This window comes from Homalodisca vitripennis, chromosome 2 (assembly GCF_021130785.1).
Source record: "Homalodisca vitripennis isolate AUS2020 chromosome 2, UT_GWSS_2.1, whole genome shotgun sequence".
Classification (NCBI taxonomy): domain Eukaryota; kingdom Metazoa; phylum Arthropoda; class Insecta; order Hemiptera; family Cicadellidae; genus Homalodisca; species Homalodisca vitripennis.
This window is the reverse complement of record NC_060208.1, coordinates 48,507,962-48,520,684: the sequence shown is the minus strand read 5'-3', so window position 1 is coordinate 48,520,684 and position 12,723 is coordinate 48,507,962. Positions and strand designations below refer to the sequence as shown.

At 33.9% G+C, this 12,723-nt stretch overlaps 1 long non-coding RNA gene across 2 annotated transcripts; it reads right to left on the bottom strand.

Moving 5' to 3' along the window:
- Window positions 1–377: 377 nt before the first annotated feature.
- Window positions 378–4,710, bottom strand: LOC124353920. 2 transcript variants are annotated; one of them, XR_006921643.1, is made up of 2 exons: window positions 4,120–4,710; window positions 378–975 (listed from the first exon to the last, which is right to left on the bottom strand). It is a non-coding gene; the product is annotated as an uncharacterized LOC124353920 (long non-coding RNA). The 2 variants fall into 2 exon arrangements; XR_006921642.1 differs by having other exon boundaries at window positions 4,451–4,710.
- Window positions 4,711–12,723: the final 8,013 nt, after the last annotated feature.

Genomic DNA, 12,723 nt, shown 5'->3' with positions numbered 1-12,723 from the left:
ATGTATTTCGTCCATTCGTTACACGTTTAGATCATTAGTGTTTAATATAATCTTGCGTTGTGCTTTTACAAATTAACCTTCAAATATATTAATCCACGTACAAATTCCCATTTCAAACAACGGTCAGACAAGAAATATATTTGTCTTATGACCAAATCAGAATAGACGTTTACAAAATTTATATTATTTATAACATCAGAATACTGTAGTACATTATAAAAATATTTTTCTGAAATGCCAATAATATTTACAGATTCAAGTAGTTTGAAAGAATATCTGGTGCAAAATTTGCTTTTACAATAGTGTAAAAAGTAATTTGTATAAATTGCTATATACATATTATACAAACGTAACAAGACATGTAAATAAAGGTTTTGTGTGTTGAATAACAATTTTATTGGTTAAAATGTTACAAAGCATTGTAAAATAAAACTTGAACATTGGTTTTATTTGACTTTGTTTGTGTGGTGTAATATAAGTTTTATTTTGATGCGCGTCTTTTGGAAGATACTAGGCTACAGTATTTACTGCAATAGCGTGACGGCATTTGTATAAACACCTGTAGGGACGAATTTATTGTCTGGTTTTCTTGTACACACAAAACAATAATAACTGAAAGATTAACGTTCTTGAAACGTGTGGAATTTTATAGATATATATTTTTCTGTGCAGTCTGGATTATATAAAGTTTAACACAACAAGAACATGTACGCATAGGCGTCATTAATATACCTTGTGTATTATATTAATATGAGTATCTCCGAGTCTCGTATATCGGAAATTTCAGGGTTCACAGTTTTTGTGCAGCGCTGCTGTCTCTGGACCAGTGAGGACGCCAACTCCAAAAACAGTGGTCAGGCATTGATCATACAAGGTCATTCTCGTAAGATTGGGAGCAAAGCGTGGAGGCAACGATGAATGCCCGAGGAGCTTCACCTTCCCGTCTAGGCTGGTTGAACGTGTAGTATAATGTGCCTGTACAATAAATATCTGGATATAACAACATATATACTAGGTCTTGAATAAGTCCCATCATAAAATCCTTTTGCTCTTTGCACAAGTATTGAATAATTCCAGACCGGAAGCGCCCCGTGATATGACAACATCCCAAACTCAAGGTATGGATCTGATAAGTTCACAAATGCTTCCTTTCAGATCCACAGGTCAATACAGTTAAACTCCCGTTTTTATTTATTGTAACAACAACAGTTAGAGAACATTAAACAAATTTAGAAGGCCTTATGTTGAACGACTTTCTTGAAAAACTAGGAGTTTTATTAAAAACTTTACGTTTTTAGAGAAGTGAGTGTTTAAACGTATAAAACATGTGCTTTTAGTTATTGTTATCTGTTTTTTAAAATTCTTGTAATTATAGTAAAGAAAAAGATTTAAATTGGTTTGTTTTCTTTTATTTTGCTTAAAAATCATTCTTAAGAAATTGGAGATTGTATGTTGAATGTGCTCTGTTGGCGGAGTGTTGGAGGGATAGGACAGGCGTGCAGTGAGACAACATGTGTATAATATCATAATGCCCTTATAACGAAAGTGAGAGGGAGACAGTCCCGACAACAAAATCAAGATCTTGTCCACTGATCTACAGAACTGAATGAAGGAACTTACAATCAAAAGAAAACCACGTAAACATTTTTATTTTCTATAATACAAGATAATTTAATACCAAATTAACAAAGTTGCAATCCTTCAAAAAAATATTCTTTTTATAGTTTGTTTCAATAGATGTTCTTTATTTCAAAGTGAAAACCCACAGAAGTTTTTGTGTTAAAGAAACGGAAATGTTTTAACCCCACCAAACAACCGAATTCTTCTAAATTTTTATCACACGTTCAAGTAATTTATTAAGTTTTCTAATATTTATGTATTTCGTACACAAAAGCCTATATACTATTTGTAAGACTATATTTTACTGACAACATAGAATTATATACAATTTTTAAATAACAATGGCAAACATTATTTTATTCCAAGTTATTTTTATATGTCAAAGACTACCTTTGTTTTTACTTGAGAGTGTTATAGAAATAAATATGTATTTATCCATGGAAACATAACAAAAATTAAATATTCCAGTGTAATAATTAATAATTATAATAATTATTTCCAAGGATACCAGGTGTAATTTTAAAATGTTTTTCACTACTGTGGACGTTCTTGACTCTCTCTTGCTAACACTAGTTTTTTTTTAAAGGAATCCAAGTAGCAAGGACTAATCCATCAGCCGTTTTTCGTTGTTAGTCCTTTTTGGTTGAAGAGACAAGTAAAGGAAGTGCAGTAAAGGAAAAGGACATTTCTTAAAGAGAGTCACCACAACCGTAAGTGTTCTCCAACCACTCCTACATCGCAAAGACCGAAGGGTCTACATAGATTCCAAGAGCGTATTCCTGAACAGCAAACCCTAGAGACTTAGAGGAATCTAATCAGATCTGTTAGCTGTCATCAAAGTCAACCTGAGTCTTGTGCTTGCTGGAAGAATGCTGGTTGTTGAACGGCTGTAACAAATCCTGGGAGCGATGCTGAATTTGCGAGAGGCTGACCGCTACCTAAGTCGCGTTGGACGGAGCGGGATACACTGGGGGAGGTCACACTCCCCCACAACAGACGCACACTCACCCATTGAACACTACCTATTTTCTTCACAAACTTTCTCGAATTGTCATTGCTAATGGAATTTGTCAACAGTAATTGAACGTTTTCTATTATTTTATAAAACAAACTCACAATTCTCCAATAATTTCTATATTTTAACACTAAGAACACTAAGAATTGTGAATTTCTTTTATAAAATAATAGAAAATTGATATGTCCAATAAGAAGAGCTCCTCCTCCTTCATAGTAATTGAAAAGTTCTTGATCTTAGATTCAAATGAAACTTTGTGTATTTTTAAGATAAAAGTAATAAATTGGCCGGTCATTCAACTGAGATCGGTTATTTCTTTTAGTCTGATACATAGTATAGAACAAAACTATAAAATAATTTACTGAGACTAAATATAATTAACACCTTTGTATGAAACCAAGTAGCACAATGTTACTCAAGAATTTAAGCTGTTAGAACAGAGATAAAGTAGCATTTTATTCCTTCCTCAAACATTTTTCAATGTATTCACTATATTCAAAACTTTATCTAGTTATTAACTTTAGTTTGAGAATCCTGATATATTTTAAGAGGGTTTTCATCAAATACACAGTGTTTGCGAACTCTGGAGCGTAGTCTAAGGATTTAAATAGGACTTTTACTTCCAGTGAATGTGGGTCCACAATCGATTTCTTTTGTAATCACGCAAGTTAACTATTGAAACGTCATTTTGATATCTGGAACTATTTTTGTGTAATTCTGCTTATAGAATACCAGAAAGGAGGTTTGGGAGTTCCTGTTGGGCGGACGGTTTGGACAAACAAAATTAAAACTTGGTTATCATATTATAAATAATTTATTACTTCCGTTGTAGTTAAGAAATATAGTTGTTGCAGATGGAAAGAAAAATCTTACTGAGACTTCTAGATTAAAATACCATGAGCTATCATACAGGTTTAAAATACCGGGTTTTGACTTATTATTTGTATGAAAATTGTTACTAACTATGTCAAAAATCTTTGGAAAGTAACAAACCGTCTACATGGTCCGTGGTGTAGACCTTCAAATTGTCAATGATCATCAATGGCCCAGTGCGGCTCTAATCGCACCACCATATACGAAATCACAGGATTAAAGATACATTACCTATTAAATAAAAAAATTTGATCGAAGATCGACAATCATCATGTCAAAATAAAGCCCTTTGATTTTAGATGTGCGTAAAGGGATTAGAATTTCAAATTTCTTTTATAAGAAGTTTTTATACGGGATTGAGGGATATCGAAATCTGAACTGTAAAGAGTTCTCATGATTGTCATTTTTCGATCTACAACAAATTCTGGAACCCCTTCAAGACATCCGTATTGAGCTTTGAAAACCAAAGCAGCATCATTGGTAGATTGTATCGGCACAGATATTTGTTTCTGTCAGAGTACATACACCTCACGATGTACGCTAGGAGTTTCTCTGAGGACTTGACTTATTCAAATGGTTTAGAATACTCATAGTATACCTCATCTAATTACCTTATAAGTTGGATTACAAACTTCATTCCTTTTGCAGCAAAACGCATCTTTGCCCCTTGCTCTGTATCTTAAAATTAAATTTGCGCAAATTGATTGTTTTCATTGCCTAAGTTTTTATTGATGCCTGTTCGATGGTGAATTTATCCATTGACAATGTACATATAAAATAAGTCTCAATCAATATACTAGTATATAACATGTCTTTACTGATCGGCAACCATCGCTAAAGCATTATAATGTCTGCCTTATTTTTTGTAACTATTGGATTTTGTAAATTATTGGTGATCAGTTGCTTCAAAACTTCATTTGTACGGGAATTTGGGATACTCACCTTCCTGTCATAACTACACGCAGAACACGATAAACTCCCCTAGGTCACTTTACACTATTAAAGTTCAACTCGAAACAAAATCTGCCGTGAGTACTGAGCTTACTTCTTCGTTTATTCCTTTGGGAGGTTTACTCTCATTAGCTCACAAACCACTTAGCCTTATTTTATTTTCGATGTTTGCTCTACCCCTTGGCATCTTTCAAACGTTATACAATTTAAATAACTTTCATAACTTTGACAAACACAAGCAGCAAAATACCTATGTCACCCTACAGATGTTAATTGTTTACATTAAACGTTATGCAATTTCAACACATGTTACTTTCAAATAATATTCTGTTACGAGTAAACTCCAAATCATATTTTTATTGTCGTCAGCTAGATGGCACGAGGGTCGTCATCGTAAAACATGCAATAATTTATGGAATATTATATTCAAATTCAACAATCTCATAAACTACATGTTCAAAATTCCATGTAGTTTCAAAATAGCCCTGTCCACTTTGGCCGTTTTCTAGAAAATTGAGAAAATCCAAATCAATGGCACCGTTACCATTGTAGTTACACCCTGTAACTAACCCATAATAAAATAGTTTAGGAATTTAAATTGTATGTAAAGAATTTGATGTGAGAAAATTGTATGTAAAATATTATTCAACTTATGATTGATGTGGGTTTTTAGAGTAGTTTGCAACGTTAGCTTTTTATTTCTTATATATATATATATATATATATATATATATATATCCTTATTTACTAGTATATAACATCTTGGGTAGCTAATTGGTTAGAGTCTCAGCCGTTTACCTCAAGGATCCAGAGCTGTTTCTCTTTAGGCACGGTATATTCGTTATCCAATAACCATATGAGCCTAGGTGTCTGCCATTAACCTGGTACTGGTACTAGACGTAGGCTAATTAATTAATCATGAGCATTGTTCATACTAAAAACAATTTCTTACTGGATAGAATTGATAAGAAATATTTACTATATTCTTTGTTTGAAGGTTATTTTTGACGATAGAAGGATTGTGAAGGAAACAGGATTTTTCCGGACATTTGCCATCGTTCAGTGAAACAAGAAATCAGTAACACTACGTTTCGAGATCTGCAATCTGATCTCTTCTTCAGGTAAATAACTAACCTAATACATAATTACAAACTAGGTTAAAATAAACAAATCTTACCAAAGCGTTGTGGCAGCCCTTAGTCAGGAATCACAACCTACATGTTGTTTGTCATATTCACTAACTCTATAAACATGCACTTAGTAAAACACTATACAAACAACACACACACACACACACACACACACACACACACACACACACACACACACACACACACACACACACACACACACACACACACACACACACATATATATATATATATATATATTATTTATACATTTTTCCTAAACATATTTTTGCTATACAATAGAAACTACGTAAAAATTACTTAACATTTACTTCATATTGGAAGCAACTACACTCATAAATCACCTAACTCAAAGCCTTAAAAGTACGCTTGGTTTAAAGTCTTTACGTTATATCCTTTATAATTCTCGTGAAATTTTAACTTTTTGTCTATTCTCTCTCACTCTCTTTCTATCTCTCTCTCTTTCTATCTCTCTCTCATCTTTCTCTCCTCTATGTTCTTGTATGGTTAGGAGCAGCAGTGGCCACGACAACAATCCACATCTGCATACATTAACACGTGTTATGGTGGGTGGGGCAGATTTTAAGGCACGGCTCTACCGTTTAATGGCTTTACACATTGTCTCAAGTTTTCAGCCCGACTGCGTACATTTTAAATAGTTTTTAAAACGTCTAGAGGACCCCGTGTTCAGTATGTATTTTTAGAAAATCTTCACATTAAATTAATATAAAAAATAGAGTTAAACATTTTTTTATAGCTTTGTAAACAATCCCTCTCTTAGAATAAATATGAGTTTGAAAAAAATCCACATCTCCCACTATAAAAAACATCCATCTCTTTGTCTTAAAAAAATGTGTAAAGTTTTCAAACTATTCTATGAATAGTTTGGCTAGTCATGTTGATGGTGTTTTGGGACGCGTAAGGTGTAGCTTTGTGTTTATCTCGAAGAACAGCGGACAATATACTACCACTCAAATATGTTTTCTAAGAAGTTGAAGCAAATCATGAGATAGAAACGTCGTGAATTTACCAGCGTACCTGGAGGAGGCATTAGGTGGGAATAAGGTCTTGGAAACGAGGATATCATAGCATCTGTGGGAACTTAGCTCAAACTACAGACAAAGAGTTCTTTGGAGCCGGTATAAAAAGCTAGTAAACCCGTTGGTGGACATTATATTAAAAAGTAAAAAGTCCCAATTCGTAAAAATAAACGGGGCTTCTCCAGACCAATCTTTTTCCTTAGTATTTAAACATTTACAAATCGTTTTATTTGGATAAAGATTTGTTTACCTTCACAAACGACAGTAGTAATTTATCTCAATTCTCTACTAACACGTCTCCCTATTATTCAAATTTCGTTTTCACATAAGAAAAAGAAACATACTTTGTTAAGAATTGTTATACAGGTATGGCTTATAGCATTTCTAACGGATTAATGGACTAATTAAAATTTACCTGGAGATGTTTATTAATAAGATTTTATCTATACGTATAATAATGAAACGACAAATAGACAATACGCATGATCTCTATTGCAGTTTAGATTACGTTTTCTCCAAAAATACATTTACATAGCTTAGAGTACTTTACCTTTCTGTTACGAAGGATTAGAGATATAAAATTTATTCCAGTTCAGTAATTATTTAATGGTCTATAAAAGTTAAAATATATTTCCTATTTGTTTTGGCCTTTTTATGGATCATCTTTATAAAATATACTATAAAAACATTTAGAAAGTAAACAATTTGAAAATATAAATTCAAAAACTAAAATATACAAATAGATTAAAACAATAGTATGTTTTGTTGGACCTACAATATGTGTTTTAGAGTATGTAAAGTGTTGTATAGGAGCAGGATAAAAGCAATACGAGCGGGATGAACTAATACGCATCTTTACTGAGACCGAAAACTGAGCTTAGCGATTTAAGATGTCAGTGCATCAGTTACCTTAATTAAATACTTAGCTCGACTTCACTTCAGTGCGGTAAGCTCAGTTTGTAGGTTATCTTAGCTAACCTTGGAGAGGCCTCGGTTGTAAGTGGAAGCGAACTTCCTCGCCAGGATAAAGTGAAATCAGTAAGTTGTTGGCTTTTAGCGAAAGACAAATACTTTCATAACGTTTACAGCGTTTCCTCACACACTGCTTGCTCAACAATCTTTCCAGAAGAGCACGGACGCATAACATACTAATTGTTTACATGCCCATAAAACTTTCTTTTGCCCATTCATCATAGCCTCTTGGCATTCATTGCCCACCAGCTGTTAAATCTTGAATTCAATGACCAGGAAGACATTATCTTTCAGAATGAGGCAATCCTGACAATTAGATTACTCAAGTTCTCATAGATTCATTATCAAAAACACTATCGTTATATTGTGTATCCATGTAATAAATATATAACTTAGCATCCCACGACATAAAAGTTCCATTATTTAATTCCCTAAAGCCATATAATTTTAGTCTATTTGGCTACAATATTTTAGATATTGCCGATAGACGTATGGTGGACTGCAAGTAAATGTGAAATAGTAAATAAAAGAGCTACTTTAGATTTCAAAAACGAAGCTGTGATAGATCGGTAATTGGCAAGTAATATAACCCTAAAAAATAATCGTAACTAACTTTCTTCATAATTCATTTTCAATTATTGCTAATTTCAACTATCTATGTAATAGACAAACAGCATAATAAAAGAATAAAATAGTTTACAAATATTGAATTTGGTAGAATACTTTACAATAAATAGTTTTATATTTGTTTTTAATAATTTTTATCTGTGTATGGTTTGTTTCACATGGATAAGTAGAATCTAGCCGCACACTCTCAATTAACAGGTAGCGTTTCGGGGGAAGGTTAAGAAGGGAACCATAATTATCAACCAGGGATGCCAACATGGTAATTATGCATTATAAATTAATATAGAAGGGTGAGTACAATGCATGAGAGATTAGGGGTAATACAATTTAATGACACGAGCAATAGTTTCGGAAACGAAGGTAAAAGTGCGACAGGGCGGTAGTGTGCCAACTGAGTGTATCGCCTTCCATCAAAAGTAGGCCGATCGTAGTGGTGCTAGCGCTTACATAACCCCGGTCACCGACGACTTTCCCTGCAAAGTCGAACCGGTCATTCCCAGTCATAGTGTTAACTGGGTTGTGTTTACAATCTCAGATTCAGACTCACGTCGTATACGAACCATATACTCTCGAGCCAGTGCTTCTGGCAGTACTGACACTTGAGCTGGCACTTCCTTGAACAGTCCTCGCCAGTCTACTGTGAGACCTACTCTCTATTTTCTAAATGATTCTAGGCAGACAAATGTGATCGAGCGTACTTTTTGATGATTCAAAACTTTGCATAACACACCTCAAAGGAAGGACTGCTTCCAGATCAAAAGACAAGGTTTTGTTGTACACGTAGGATATAACTTAAAACTAATACGATTGATGTTTTTACAGAAAGGTTGACGTATTCGTGTGTTTAGAGAATGAAGTTCATAATTTAATTAAAACAATTTAAAAATTATCAAAATTCACATATACACACATTCGGAAAAAAGATAAATATTTGGGGTTGTGTTTTTCTCAGGTAGATAGATGTTCCTGAGTCTAACGCCCTTTATAAACTCTTGAAGGCACGAGTCTTCGTGTGTGTACGTACTCTTGCTTTAGAGACTGTATTTCTCTGATTTCGCATCCTACTAACATGGGAGACGTCTCATAGAACTGAGGACATTTCTTGGCTGCTATTGGTTATTGAGCTATTAAATAAATGGCTATTAAACTGTCGTTAAAGGTATAGGTACACATGACATTCTTCATTCATATTTAACATAAAAAAAACTCCTAGACAATTCTCTCATATTAGTTCATCTATATTCAGTGCTTCCCAAGAGTATAGGAAAGTGTAATATCCTATAATTGCTTGACATAAAATTGAAACTCATCTCATAATTAATACCTTAAACGCCATCAAAGGTCCCTCACGTACCTATGGATAAGGATAATTTGTGAAATTTTCAACCTAAGCAAAGGTCAGTAGCATATTATTCTGAAGGTCTTAATGACATATACAAATGTCTTAATTAGTATCGTAATAAGAGAAACTAAAATTCTCACTCTATACACACACACACACACACACACACACACACACACACACACACACACACACACACACACACACACACACACACACACACACACACACACACACACACACACACACACACACACACACACACACACACACACGCACACACACACACACACACACACACACACACACACACGCACACACGCACGCACGCACGCACGCACGCACGCACGCACGCACGCACGCACGCACGCACGCACGCACGCACGCACGCACGCACGCACGCACACACACACACACACACACACACAAAACTTGTTTATGTCAGGGTGTTTGTTAATATCTCATATCTAAGTAGGTGTCATTTTATAACACAATTAATTATACTGTTATTGTGATCATACTATTTTGAGGGTTTAGTCATAAGTTTTGACACAAAATACTGAGTATTTACAAAGAGATGAATTCTTTAGATCTTTATCTTGTTTTATTTTTAGAAAAAGAAGAAGCGCCCTCATTTTTCCCGTCCTCATGGGCCACTGGCCTGTGCGAGGGTCTTACCACTCAGAAAGAGGGTCGCTATATAGCAATCTGTAGAGTTGCAACAGTACAAGGTCGACAGTACTGAAAAAAAGTGTTCAGTCACAGACATGATTTAAATCAACCTATCACAGTTTTACGTTTTAGACCGTGCGGCGACATGCTCTCTCAAATTCTGAAAGTTTTGCTCTTCTGATTATTTTAAGAAGACATATATTAAAAAATATAAGTACTTATATAAGGAGTTATTTAAATAAGAAATAAGTTATTACAGTGTTAAAACAGAGATTATACTTTACATTATTTAATACCATATCGCTTCAGAATTTTAATACTTAAATTAAAGACAGTTCAGTGGGAAATTAACTTACATTTTTGTATTAGAAAGAGTTTAATTACTTTATAAGAAAACAACTTTATAATTTGAATCCAATGTTTTAAAATATTTTGGGTTTCCTTTCTATTGAATATCACTCGGGTAAATACAATTGTTATGTTACGCCTATCTTGGCTAATCTATAAAAAGTGTAAGGTTTTTTGAAATTGTCGAGCTCCACTAGTCTAATTAGAACATACATTTTTAATTGATAAATTTTTTAGATCATCACGAATTAAAAAAATATGTTGGAACATGCGTTCTTGTAGTAATGCCCGGGCGTGAAAGGGCGAAATGTGTACAACTCGTATATCGTAAATAGAACAAGCCTTGAATAGTTTTCAAATCTGTGACCATGCATATATGCATGCATGCAGGTAAGCGTGTGTGTATAATCACAGAAAAAATGCTGATATACTAAAAAAATTGTTGGAACATGCGTTCTTGTAGTAATGCCCGGGCGTGAAAGGGCGAAATGTGTACAACTCGTATCGTAAATAGAACAAGCCTTGAATAGTTTTCAAATCTGTGACCATGCGTATATGCATGCATGCAGGTAGGCGTGTGTGTATAATCACAGAAAAAATGCTGATATACTAAAAAATTGAATAGTTGGAACATGCATAATGCATGCATGCCGGGGCGTGAAAGGGCGAAATGTGTACAACTCGTATCGTAAATAGAACAAGCCTTGAATAGTTTTCAAATCTGTGACCATGCATATATGCATGCGTGCAGGTAGGCGTGTGTGTATAAACATACCAAATACATCATGTCTGTGATATATCGTATATGTATAATCACCGAAAAAATTCTGGTATACTAAAAAAATGCCACACTCCTGATTTACATTGAATCCGAAGAAAAAGTTCAAGTATAGTGGAGGTTATTTTTTCAGTTTCATAGGTTTTTGGCCATTTTTAAGTTTGAACAAACGTTTAGCCTGATCGACTAAATGAAACAAAAAAATCAAATATGTTTCAATTCCTTCAGTGTCTCTTTGTTTCAACAACAAAATTGAAACTGAATTTTACGCTGCTAGAAAGGATGTGGGCTGCATGCACTCGTTTCAGAGGACCATAAGCTATTGTTTCCTATTTGAAACAAAAATTAATAGGATTTCGAACAGTCGCTCGCTCCTATGTCACAGTCCAAAATAACTTAGGAGCCAATACAGACATTATTTGGAAGTTGCTTCATTCCTTCAATGTTTCTGATCTGATAGCCTAATGATTTCATTTTATATTTAATCATCCCCCCTTCCACCTCTGCAAACTTTGACAGTGTACTGGATTCGATGAAACACTTTTCAAGATCAAAAACTCCAACCATTTTCTTAAATCAGCAGCTGCAACAAGCGGCTTCCACATAGTTCAAAACAGACTTTTACTTTCTCCGGATTTCAAGCTCGGGGAAAGTCTGGTATCCGAAATAGCTGACGGCTTTGACCTTGAGATTTTGCGACAGCTTCGGTGACGATTCCAAACTTTCCCCGGTAGTTCTCTTCTTCTTGTAATTGTGTAGGGATGAAAGTTATGTCAATCTAAGAATGTTTCTTGTATTAAAATAAACAAAAAATATTTCTGAGAACATAATTGTACATTTTGACGTTTTCGTGCCTCTTTTATTTGAAAATGCATAATTCATAAACAAAATTCATTATTGTTTTAATAGTTTTAACATTAGAACATTACAGTACTGTATTTTTCTGCATTAAGAACTAACTAAGAAGAATGCTAATAATTTATGGTTTCCACTACTAAACTTTGCTATCGAATGCCACAAAAATCAGCTAAAAATTAGAAAGTCAGACAAGAGACATACAATTGCACAGCAAATAGAACACATTTTACCTCTTGTTTATGCTAAAATTGGACCAAAAAAGTTTTATTTTTAAAGTGCCATTGGACGATTCAGTTAGAAGGAGAAAATACCTTAAATACATCTCCTCTGGTTTCGAATGGCGATTATATTAGAATGTTGATGTAATAATGTCATGTCGAAAAATGACTAAAAAACATACACGTTAATCAAAGCTAAGTAACCTCCAAAAAAGATTAACTACTTGATACTTTATTTATTAGATTTATGTGAGAAAT